This window comes from Trifolium pratense, linkage group LG6 (assembly GCF_020283565.1).
Source record: "Trifolium pratense cultivar HEN17-A07 linkage group LG6, ARS_RC_1.1, whole genome shotgun sequence".
Taxonomy (NCBI): Eukaryota; Viridiplantae; Streptophyta; class Magnoliopsida; order Fabales; family Fabaceae; genus Trifolium; species Trifolium pratense.
In genome coordinates this window covers 14342295-14353786 of record NC_060064.1, presented here as the reverse complement: position 1 = coordinate 14353786, position 11492 = coordinate 14342295, and positions in this window count along the sequence as shown.

Sequence of the window (11492 nt, the reverse complement as noted above, 5' to 3'; positions counted from 1 at the left end):
CAAAACTCATTTCCCCTAAGTTGTAACATATTTTTCAAAGTAGTTTTCTACATACTTCCCCTTCCCTCCACCTTATACTGCATCTTGGCTCCTAACTCTCCTTTTTTATTACCTAGCTATTAACTCATGTTTAAAATAGTGCTAAGTTCTGTTTTTGTATACAAACCCCATAAGTGAGCATTACTAACCCCTTCCAATTGATCATACTCCTTACCATGGTATTACTCCTTGTGTTCATTAATAATTTCTACAAATGTATGCATAACATGGTTACATACCCGAGGAGAGAGTCCAAGGAGTATATGTTCTAGCTACTAATTCCAATTCAAAGTTCCTAAATACTTCCCCTTCCCTCCACCTTATACTGCATCTTAGCTCCTAACTCTCCTTTTTTATTACCTACCTATTAACTCATGTTTAAAATAGTGCTAAGTTCTGTTTTTGTATACAAACCCCATAAGTGAGCATTTCTAACCCCTTCCAATTGATCATACTCCTTACCATGGTATTACTCCTTGTGTTCATTAATAATTTCTACAAAGGTATGCATAACATGGTTACATACCCGAGGAGAGAGTCCAAGGAGTATATGTTCTAGCTACTAATTCCAATTCAAAGTTCCTAAATACTCAAGCCCTATCTGAACAGTCCCCAACCAGAACATATGCAACTTTTCACTTCTACGTGCAAAAGGGAAGGTGAAGGCAAAAAGCAGATGACAAAAGGATACGAGAACTCGCCAAGCAATGGTAGACAGAGAGACGACAGCACAACCATACAAATAGAAATTAGACGAGCATACAACTTGCAGGAAATTCAACCGCACCATACATCCACCCACCTAATGACTTTGTTATATATATATATATATATATATATATATATATATATATATATATATATATATATATATATATATATATATATATATATATATATATATATATATATATATATGTATATATGTATATATGCACAAACCGTTATTAAGCATAAAAAATGAATGGATAAAAATTTGCCTAATTCACCTAAAACAGTTATTATGATAATAAAAATACCTAATCTGAACACCTAAATTTTAAGCATGTAGAAAATAAAATGAAAATGAATAACGGAAATAGAATAAGAATGGAATTGTGAGGAAGAATTACACTTGACCTAGCCAGCCATGTGAGCATATCTTGATCTTGTCGGTTCACCATGAACTCCTTATGAGAGGGAATCATGAAGTCCCTTGACATAATAACGGCGATGCAGTGCGGTGGCAAGAGCAAGGTCAAAATTGAGGGTTTGGTGAAGAGGTAGGGGTTTTGGGGGAATTTCCTGCATGAGAAAAGTGATGATTTCAGTGACATTTTTAAAAGCAAGAAAATGTGAAGCACGAGAGTCATGAATGATTGGTAAAATGTATTCCCACAATCAGGAATCCTAATAGATTTGCTTGCCTACACAATCAAGAATCCTAATGTTTTTCAATCAAGAATTCAAATTCAAAGATAACAATAACACAAAGCGTAGTTCTAGAAATCTTGGCAACGACATCATAACCAAAATTATCAAGTATTGATTTTTCAAGAAAAGATGAAATAATTACCGTCAAGTGGATTAGTGAAAGCGAAACCCTGAGAAATCAAAGTTACGGAGAAGAACCCTGAGAAACCATTTTGAGAAATCAAAGTTAGCGTCAACTGCTTTCTCGGTTCCCAAATACAAAACTGAATCGAGTAGAATCCATCAACCAAATTGACGAATTACAAACAAAAACGAATAAGCGGCGGTGATTGAAGATGGATGTGGAAAAACGAAATGTTAGGGTTTTGTTTTGTGTGGGGGGAGAGAAGAGAAGAGAACAAAAGAGCCGTTGGGCAACACTTATTTTTTTTTTTTTTTTTTATGAACACTTATAAGTCTTTATAGTTTTGACAAATGTCTACATTTGCTTGTAAGTAAGTCTTTACAGTTTTATCCGGTCAAAAAAAAAGTCTTTACAGTTCTATGGGCCGGTTTGACCAAGTTTTTTTTAGTCGTAGAAGTTTTTTTAATGATAAAGTTAGAAATGATAGTTTTTTAATTAAAGTTAAAATTGATTGATAAATTTTAATTTTTTTATAGAAAAAAAGTTAAAAGTTGTTGTTTTTTATTATAATAGGGTTAAAAGATATATTTGAGAATATATTATTATTTTTTTTTCTACCATAGCTTTTAGAAATTGTTGTTTGACCTAGTTTCTTATATCATCTCCAATGGTAGTACCTATTAGGTATTTATATAGGTACTTATTATGTACTACCATTGGAGCAAAACTCATTGAGTACCTAATAGGTACTGATTCTCAAATAGGTACCCTCTCTCTCTTCATTATAATATTTTTGTGGGACCTACTTATAAAGATGTAATATTATTGATGAGATATAGAGTTATTAGTAGGACCGATTTAGAACTTTTTAAGAGGTGTTGGTTTGGAGGGATTGAGTACTTATTGTGAACTATTATTAAAAAATAATAAATGAGTGATGTGTACACATGAGACCCAGTTAAGTACTTAAATTTGGGGAGCTCCATTGTGGATGCTCTTACTTTTAAGTTTTAAGTAAAATGAAGAGAAAAAAAAATTAGGTCAAACGGGCCCGCATATGTAAAAAGAAGAAGAAAATTTTTTAGGTCAAACAGACCCGCATGTGAGAGAAAGTTTGCTTATTTTATGATGAATCTAAAAAGCAAATTTTCTCTTATATATAGAACTAAAAAGATTATAATATTGTAAAAAATAACTTAAAATTGGTTTAGTGGTGAAGGTTTATAGTATTATTTTTCTTTCTAGATTTTAAATTTGAATTTATTGTATAGAGTTCGTTGTTTTTTCTATGCAATTATACAACCACACCACATTTGTGATTGTCCATATAAGATTGGACAGTCTAAGAAATAGATATCTTATTTTATTTAATAATAATTCTAAATACACTGCTTAAATTAGGGTCATCTGATCTTGATTGGATGATCACTGATATCTGATTGCACTCAATTTTAATCCTGATAAGGAGTTGAAGGGTATGTCATTCTTCATTAGTAAATTAGACCCTTGGTTCCCACATACGGCACTAATAATCCAAAGTGGATTGATGGCAAAAGGCGAAGTAGATCCGATATGTGGAAGACAATTTTGTTAATACTCCACAAGAGGTGATGTACGTGCACAAAAGTAAGTGAGAATTTCAAGAGAGACAAAAGTTTAACGAGAATATAGAATGTTCATTTCACTATGGACCGAAGTTTTAGCTTTTATAATTGAGGTGTTGGGAATGTGAAATTTTGAAATGGTTAAACGGCTGCTTCAATTTTAACTTGATTCACAAGTAATTGTATAAATGTTGTCAGAGATGATTTAAACACGAAGATTTGTTGAGATATATGTATAGAATGAGTACTAGTAAATTTGTATGAGATAATGTTATTTTGCAAAAACAAAATAATTCCATTTTTGATAGAGGCTCATTAGCACAAGAAATTCCAAAGTTGTTACAAAATATAGTGGACGGTCCTAGTTCTTATAAGTTACCACAACGTGTGAAGATAATAATGACTTGCATTTAGAGCAGCGTGTGCAACACGTGAGTGTGAGACTAAGGTTGTATTAAGAGTGAGGGAGGATGAGTACCACAATGTGTGATGTAGAATCGATTAGTTGAGGGTTTGCTTTGTGTGTGTGTGTGTGTGTGTGAGAGAGAGGTGAGGTGTTGTTGTACTATTACTAAAGTGAAGTGTTTTAGTTTTTTTTTTTTTTTTTTTAGGGTTTTTAGTTATATTGGGTACCACCGCCCATGCGTCAAGATCAATGTTTTAAGAACCGGACCGGAGGTCGAACCGTTGTGACAACTGGTTCAAGGGTCAACCGGTCGGATCGGTTCAACCGTTATTGAACCGTTTATATTGAACCGTTCATATAATTTTTTCACGTGTTTGAGTCTATGGTTGGAAAGGAAAGATTTTTGATTTTTTAACCTTTCAATTTCAATCCATCGTTTTTTTTAATTAAAAAATCAGTTTTTTTTTTTTTTAAGTGAGAGAAAAACCGGCCGGTTTTTCCGGTTCACCGGTTCACCGGTTCACACCGGTTCACACCGGTTCATACCGGTTCACACCGGTTTTTGACCGGTTCCACTGACTAGCGGTTCTTGCTAGTCGTCCGGACCGCCGAGGGCACCGGTTCGTGGTCGAACCGGTCGGACCGGCCGGTCCGGTTCGGTTTTTAAAACATTGGTCAAGATATAAGCTAAAAAAAATCTCGGCTCAAATTTTAATGACTGAGCCCTAGGTTTTATCGGACCGGCCATATGGACTCTACGTTGGGCAATATGGGAACATGGGCCTACCGTCATAGTGTGGGAATAGTGACAAATGAAAGAATGAGTGTGTATTTAGGCGAAACAATTTTATGATAGGGTTCAACGCACAATTTTTATAAGAAGGTAGCTGCAAATTTAATAAATTTTAGGGTCGACAAGTGCACATCCTCAACTCTATGTGGACCCACCCATGTTTACACCGGTAGCACATAAAAATTAAAATCATTAATTACGTAATATAAACATTATTTCTAGGTGCACCATCATCGTGATTTATGTCGTTCTCAACCATATTCCACCACTATCTCTCGACTTCACTTCACGAGAGCTCCAAATCTTTTACTAGTAAAAGGAAGGTTGAGTTGCTCATAAGCAAGCATTGTGATGATGTGGCACCTCTAAGAAAACTCTACTTATTTGATAAAAAAAAAAACTCCACTTATAAATATTTAATTTAATTAAATTTTTCATAAGAATGAATTGCACAAAACATGTTTTTATATTATTTATAACTTTCCACTATCATAACCGTACCATTAAGTATTTTCCACTATTACACTTCCCTAACCTTAGAGCTTCTTGCAATTGTAACCAACATAGTGTAATAAAAGAAATATCGCTTAATTTTCAATTTCACTCTAACCTTTATAACCACCACTTATCACTTTTTTTTCCATATTTGTTCTATACATTTGACACTTGCAATGGTACTCATGAGATCATATACATCTTCAAGTTGTACACTTTGTCTACTATTGATAGCAATCTCAGCAAAATATGTATACATTTTTTCAATATACCTGTGTTCATTTGTCTTTTATAGTAAACTTAATTATTGTACATTCTTTTGTTCTTTTGTTACTTTTATATTCATTTATTCTTTAATGTCATGAAGGGAAAACATGATTGATTGCTCATGTTCGGAATGTGAGGAAGATTTGAAAGAGAACTTAGCTGAGTTTTGTCAATCCCTTGAATAATTTCCTAACTTATCAGCTACACTCAAAACAATTTCAACAAGTAAGTAGATCACATTTTACCAACTTTTTATCTATTGTGTTTTTAAATTTACATATTTGTTGTGTTTATATATGAACACATAGATGATGACATATGGTTTTATGGACAACCTCACCATTAACACTAATATTCATTGCAATTTCATGTTTTTCAATCGTTACCAGTGTTATGAAAAATGATATGTTGCTGATTGGAAAATGGTGTATGTATTGGTGCAAGTCAAGTATAATTTTTAATTTAGTTTTATATATATAGTCCCATTCAATTTATTTTTTTTTACATAATTGTTATATATTATTACTGTGATTTTTATTAAATATATGGCTAATCTTTACTTTTTTTATTCATTGCTAGCAACATCTCTATTTAATTTTAGGTACAAGTAAAATTCAAAATACGGAACTCAAGAGTCGTCCCCAAGAATTTTGATTATGTTAAAGCAAGCATAATCAAATTTATCCATCACTCATTCCACATATTGGTTAATTAACACTCATTTTTCTGTTTAATTTCATTTATAGAATAACAAATTTAGTAAAAAAAAATATTTTATTTATTTATTTATTTATAAAAATAATAAAAGGTTCAAATTGATGAAAGGTCAATGAAAAATCGTAAGTTACAAACTATTTTTATTTTATTAAAATATCAATTATTTACATTTTTTTATTAATAGTATAGGAAAAAAGTAGTTGAAAAATTGCACAAATGAAAAAAAAATGATCAAAAAAAAATTAGAATAAATTTTAATAATAAATAAAACTTAGCTCAACAAAGTCAATATATCAGCACAAGGCACGCATGACTACCTCTAACATACAAAAGTAAAAAAAACAACGGTAAGAAAAAAAAAAAGTAAAAATGCAAAGCAAGTTGCGACTATACTACCACGATGCATAAAAAGAAAATTAAGTTCTCATACTATTACACTATTAGAATAAAATATAATGCACCTCTTCAAACTTATGAATATTAACAGATATTCACTAAAAATTATATTAATTTTCCTTAATATACACAAATCTACTATGTAGGTTAATATTAAACAAAATCATTTTTTTTTAAATAACCTTCTTATTTTTAATATAGATTTATATTAAATATAACTATGATACTATATTTAAAATATTAACAATCATTTAATTATATATGATTATACTTATCATAATTATTATTTTTATTGATAAAAAATATTTTAAATGTGTGTTTTAATCAAACCCATGAAATGAAAGAAAAAAACAAATCCTCTATAAAAAAGAGTACTGCATTCTAATAAGCACTGCTAAATTAAATTGAAAATCCGAAAAACAATTATTAAATAAAAAAATTCAAAGCAAAATGAGTGGAAAAAACCTCATAGAAAAAAAAAACCAAACAATAGACAAAAACAATCGAGACTAATAAAATCGGGATAAAATTTCACCAAATGAATAATTGATAAGAAACTTCAAGAGAACGAGAGGGAGGTAAGTAGATAAGTTATTTGGCATCTTAAATTGTATAGAAGGGAGTAAGCAGTAACGTTGTTATTTGATAGGTAATTTTCAGAACACGAGATCACGTGATAAAAAATGTTAAAACCACCATACTTCTTAGTTCAACATTACTCATGAGCAATATTTTCAAAAAAATGAAGTTTTGGTCCCCCTATTTTAAAAACCAACTTTTTAGTCCCCCAATTTTAATTTTTTTTGAGTTTTGATCCCTCATTCCATTCTAAGGCTAATTTTGTTAATGTGGCATTGCCACTAATGCATATCATCATCCAACTTTATATAAAACCAATCTAGAATTCAACTTCAAACTTAAAACAATTTATGGGTTTTCATTCAAACTCATCCAAAGTCATAAATAGTTTAAAGAGTATGAGTAATTTCTATTGAAACACAAAATCATCTCTAATTTCTTATCGTTTTTAAAAATCCAGAAATTGTTGAGTTTGAACGGAAACCATAGGATTGATGAAATCCGTAAGGAAGGATTCTCTCTGACGGTGAATAAAATTCTAGTAATTGAAGGTTTGATAATTAAGGTTTCAAATTTCATATTTTATAAGATTTAACAATTATTATTTCAGTTGAATATATAATTCTAATAATTAAAATATTTTATAAATAAAGTTTTATTGAATTTAAAAATATATAATAATGACATGGATATTAAATTTGTCCACATGAATGTTGCCACATCATTAGTTACAAGGCCACATCAACAAAATTAACCCCAAAATAGGATGGGGGATCAAAACTAAAAAAAAATTAAAATACGGGGACTAAAAAACTGATTTTTAAAATTGAGGGACCAAAACTTCATTTTTTTGAAAATAGGGGGACCAAAAGTGCATTTAAGCCATAAAAATAAATAAATAAGGGATACATTAAAAATAAAAAAGCAAAGTGATTTGTGACTAAAATTGCAACTCATATAATGAAAACTAAGATTTTATACGATGAGACAATTAAAATAAAATATGATACATCATTTCAATAAAAATTATTTTAATTCTGAACAATATTTTTTTGTTTTTAAACGTATATAATATTGAATATAACAATATCGTAAAAAGTATTTAACAATGTATTTTAATCGAATGTGTGATTATACTTATCACAATTATTATTTTTAATTTATAAAAATATTTTAATTATGTATTTTAATCGAACCCGCCTAGTTATATATTAAAACTTATTAGCAAAACAAATATTATTTAAGAACACAAAATATGATAAAAATTATTCTTATATTCTAAAATGACACTAACATTCAATTTTGTCTCTATTATTAAGATATTAAGAACTAAATTGACAAATTTTATATCCTTTAAAGACTAGTTACTTTTATATACTTTATGGACTAAATTGGAGAGGAATTTTTTGATACACTATAGACTAAATTGATTGTTTATCAAAAGAATTTAATTTATATACACTGTCAGTGTAAACTTATTTTACACATGCATCCAATAATATATTGACACATATAACGTGGGAAGATGAGGATAAAGCTATGCACGGGTTGGATTACAAAATCTAGAGAGATTTACTCTCCAACAATGCAAGTACTATATATTTCGTGGAGAATAATGCTAGCAACACACTCTTTAACAAACACACTCCAACACACTCTCTTTTATTGGTTGAAATTCACATGGGTCCCATAAAAAAATGTGGACCCATATAACTTTTAGGGGACCCATATAAATTTTAACCAATAGAAGAGAGTGTGTTAAAGTGTGTTTGTTAAAGAGTGTGTTGCTAGCACTCCTCATTTCATGGATATGCGGAGTTAGAAGTGACGTTGGTAATGCAGCGAAGGCACTATTTTGGCAAGCAAGAAAAGGGCTATCATTTGTGTTAACATTTGAATCAGAGAAAGATAGAAATGTTGCAATTACGACCGCCAGGATCCGGATCATATTCATACTTATACTTATAGCATAAGCACTTGTAAAACTGTTTGAGAGAGCTTCATAATCTGTTTTCAGCTTATTTCCATAAGCTCTCAAGAGTAGCTTATGAAAACAGCTTATAACTAGCTTATAAATAAGTGTTTATGCTATAAGTGCTTAATTTAATTGTTTATCCAAAGAAGGCCTTATTATTTCATTTTGGTTTTCATATATCTTTATCTTTTTTGACAGGTTGTGCTTGCTGGACCAGATGATCTAGTGTAGTAGCAAAATTAACTGATTGAGTTTTCCAACAAAAGTGAGTTTTATGAGATTCTTGGTGTGATTATACATGTGTGATTGTTTTGTTTAAGGTGTGATTTAATACTTGTAATTGGGTTTCCACTAATTAGGTTGCATTGTTTTTAGGCATGTTTTTTTTGTTTGCCTAATCATGTTGTAACAAACTCAAGTTTTTATGATTATTTGTTCATTTGTTCATTGCTGATTTGCATATTTATCTACTAGTTGCATTGTAATGCAAAGTACAACGTTTTATTAAGCCAATAATTCTAGGGACAGGTTGCAAATATTGTCACCTTAACTAACTTATGCGTTGCATTATTCACTTATCTCTTAATAAAACTTACACGAAAAAGGGAACGAAGTTCAATGCATTCAGATATCATAGCGTCAAAATACAAAATGTATGTTCTCGGATTGTTGAAGTGGTCGATAAGTACTTGGCAATCAATCTCGAAAACAACATAGTGCAAACCATGGCAGCCTTAAGATGGGAAGCAAGTACTTATTAAGTGTGACTGTATGAGCAACTGAAGTGAACCTTTTATTGGGATCCTTTCACTTCATGAGATCTGGTGTATGGAAGATATTCCACTCCAAAGAAAGCACTAAACTTTCCTAAGTTTTTACCTTTTATTGAACCTATTACAAAATAAAATTGATCGAATACAAAATAAAACTCAGTTGACAATGCAAATATTGCTAGATTGAATGCCTTCATCCGGGTTCAAACCCAAGACTTTACAATGTGAGTTTCAGTGGTATTAGTTACTCCGTATATGGTAAAAACAAATCTTCAGAAAATGAATAAATCAACAAGAATGGTAGGCAAGACAATTTATTTCATGTATATTTGGATAACTGGATAAGTGAAATTAAAAAAAAAAATCTTTGTTAGAGTCCTTTGTTGTAGATTATTTGATTTGATTGTAAAATAATTTAATTCAAAAATCATTTTGTTTACTATTTGTATTTTCAAATGTAAAACCGTTTAGTAAATTATTGTGATTAATTTTGTATAAAACTTGTTTCATTGATAAAAAATAAAAATAAAAAAGTCAATCTATGTAATTTTATTTTATTTTATTTTTTTGGACAAATTTAATTGAAACTTTGTTGATCCGAGCTTTTACACTTTTAATATGTTCTCAAAAAAAAATCAGTTACAAAAGGAGGGCATGACCCCTTGGAAAGGTATTTATATATGATGTTTATCACGAATAAAATCTTTGTGGAAATTTAACAACAGTGTTATTTTCTAAAAAGTTAAATCCCACCCACCCGTGTTTTATGGAAAACAGGACTGAATATTTGATTGATCTTTTAACAATAGGCAAAATTACACCGTAGTCCTTTATCTTATTTATTTGTAACACTTTGATCCTTTATTTTTTATTTATAACATATAAGTCCTTTATCTTGTATATTTGTAACATTTCAGTCATTTTTCTCATTTTTTATTAAAAAAATGTTGATGTGGCTTGCCACATCAAATAATTTTATTTTAAAAAAATATTTCTATTAAAAAAATAAAAAATTTCAGAAAAAGATGAAGATCTTCATCATCTTCATCAATTTCTTCATATCTTCAAATCTTCATATTCTTCCTTATATAAAAAAAAATAAGAAACTCAATACACCTCCATATAATATAGATCTATATATTATGTTCTTCTAAACTCAAAAATCCCTAAATATATCATTAACCCTAAAAATTGTTAAGATTGGAAATTGACTTCAAACATTAGTATTTTTTAGGGCATTTGGATCTGGAAGTGCTATGATATACATGTAGACGCAAGATGATTGAGCAAGGGTTGCTCTGTTTCCTTTTGAAAATTTATGGAATTAATTTTCAGAATTTTTTTTCTTAAAAATCCTAAATTTGTTGACAAATTAATCATTTATAGGTTTAATGATAATTTGGAGATTTTTTAGTTTAGAAGAACATAACACATAGATCTATATTAAATGGAGAGGAAAGGAAATGCTTTGAAAATTAGAGATGAAGATTCAAAAGAACATGATGGAGATGATGAAGATCTTCATATATTTTTTTTAATTTCTTAATTTTTTTAATAAAAATAGATTTTGAAAAAATAGAATTATCTTTTTGTCAAAAAAAAATAGAATTATCTGATGTGGCAAGCCACATCAGTATTTTTTTAATAAAAAATGAAAAAAAAAATGACCGAAATGTTACAAATATACAAGATAAAGGATCTATATGTTACAAATAAAAGATAAAGGATCAAAGTGTTACAAATAAATAAGATAAAGGACCCTTGATGTAATTTTGCCTGCCTTAACAATATGACACGTATGCTTTCGTTATTCTCGTTAAACAAACCATCGTGATATATAGCAATGCTCTTTTGATATATATGTATTTGAATAAAAATAAAGAGTCAGGATCCGTTGACACCAACTAGTTT